The sequence below is a fragment of the Mauremys mutica genome, unplaced genomic scaffold (genome assembly GCF_020497125.1).
Source record: "Mauremys mutica isolate MM-2020 ecotype Southern unplaced genomic scaffold, ASM2049712v1 Super-Scaffold_100422, whole genome shotgun sequence".
Classification (NCBI taxonomy): domain Eukaryota; kingdom Metazoa; phylum Chordata; order Testudines; family Geoemydidae; genus Mauremys; species Mauremys mutica.
This window is the reverse complement of record NW_025423339.1, coordinates 50240-51693: the sequence shown is the minus strand read 5'-3', so window position 1 is coordinate 51693 and position 1454 is coordinate 50240. Positions and strand designations below refer to the sequence as shown.

Here is a 1454-nt window from a genome sequence, read left to right as displayed (position 1 = left end):
CCATTGCCTCTGAATCGCCTGGCATCGGTTACTGTCAGAAGACGGGATAGTGGCCTAGCTGGACCATCGGTCTCACCCAGGAGGGCCGTTCCTATCTTCACCACTTTCCTCTAACCCAAGCAAAGCCCGGAGCAGGCCCAGCTCAGCAACTCTAGCAGGCTCCCTGGCCCCTGGCCCAGCATACAGCAAAGCGACCCTGCCTCCGCCAGGATAGACAGCCACCGACTCCCTCTTCCAGACCAACGCAGCCCTTCCCCGCTTTGGCTGTCTCCAAGCTGTCTGCGTGCTCTGCTCTGCTCCACGGCTGCCATGCTGCCTGAGATCAGGAGGCTGCGAGGTCTCACGGTCTCAGCTGAGCTGGTATCGCGTGCCACCCCGCCCATCTCCTCATTCCCTTCATGGACCCCTGGGATGTGATTAATTCTGTATTTGAGTGGCTCTCCCTCCCGGCCAATGAGCTTGGCGTAGACTAGCAGGGAGGGAGGAGGAAAGGGATTGTGCTCCAGTGAGAGCTCAGAAAGAAAGGTGCAGGTCCCCCACTAGAGCCCAGCACAGCAGAGCAGAGCAGAGCAGAGCAGGCTGGAGAATGTGTGTATGGGTCTGACTACTTCTCCCCTGCTCTTCCATTTGAGCTAACTTCCCCCAGCTGTCTCCAGCCTCCCAGTCAGCGCAAGGGGGAGAAGGGCCGGGGAGGAAGAGATTTGTGCTCCGCTAAGGCTGGCTTTTTGGGAGGCCAAGCGGGGAGAGGGATGGAGGCCACCGGAGGAGCTGAGCCGGCTGACTGTCCATGGCTTCTAAAAGAAGGGCAAGAGAAGGTCCCCGCGGCTGCCTTGGCGCTGGAGAATGCGGGCATTGATCCCGCTGCCTCTCGCATGCGAAGCGAGCGCTCTACCACTTGAGCTAATTCCCCTACCTTGGAGAGCTACCTCTTGATCCATCCATTCGATAATGGAGGCCACATCGTTCCCCGCGCCAGCCGGTGACTCCTTCCAAAAGGGTCAGGCCAGGGAAGGCTTCCCATCGGCCAGCTAGCTCAGCTGGTTAGAGCGTGGTGCTAATAACGCCAAGGTCATGGGTTCAAGCCCCATGCTGGCCACTCCGGGAGGAAGAGGGTGGCTTCTGCTCTTTTGGCTGACTGCTAGGGGTGGCAGAGGCCAAAACCAGGTGGGCCTGGAGCGGGCAAGAGCCCTGCTGGGCACAGGCGCCAGGCAGGACCAAGCTCCTGACACCTCCTTGGGCTCCTCGCTCCACCTGCTGCCTGAAAGGAACTTGGGCCCGGGGAGGAGACGGGTGAGCCTGGCCAGCTGCCTTCCAGGCTCATAGGAGGCCAGGCTTGAGCTGCCCGCCCGCAAAGCCAAAATCGCAGGCCTGCCGGCTCGCCCCCATTGTCCACAGAGGGTTGACCTGATGGCCCGAATTCTTGCCGGCCGCCGGCTCCACCCAAATGTACCCGA

At 61.1% G+C, this 1454-nt stretch overlaps 2 non-coding genes across 2 annotated transcripts; one reads left to right on the top strand and one right to left on the bottom strand.

The window, feature by feature from the left end:
* Nucleotides 1-837: 837 nt before the first annotated feature.
* TRNAA-CGC lies at nucleotides 838-910 on the bottom strand. The gene has a single exon. It is a non-coding gene; the product is annotated as a tRNA-Ala (tRNA).
* Nucleotides 911-1022: 112 nt separating this feature from the next.
* TRNAI-AAU lies at nucleotides 1023-1096 on the top strand. Its single transcript has one exon. It is a non-coding gene; the product is annotated as a tRNA-Ile (tRNA).
* The last annotated feature ends 358 nt before the right edge of the window (nucleotides 1097-1454 follow it).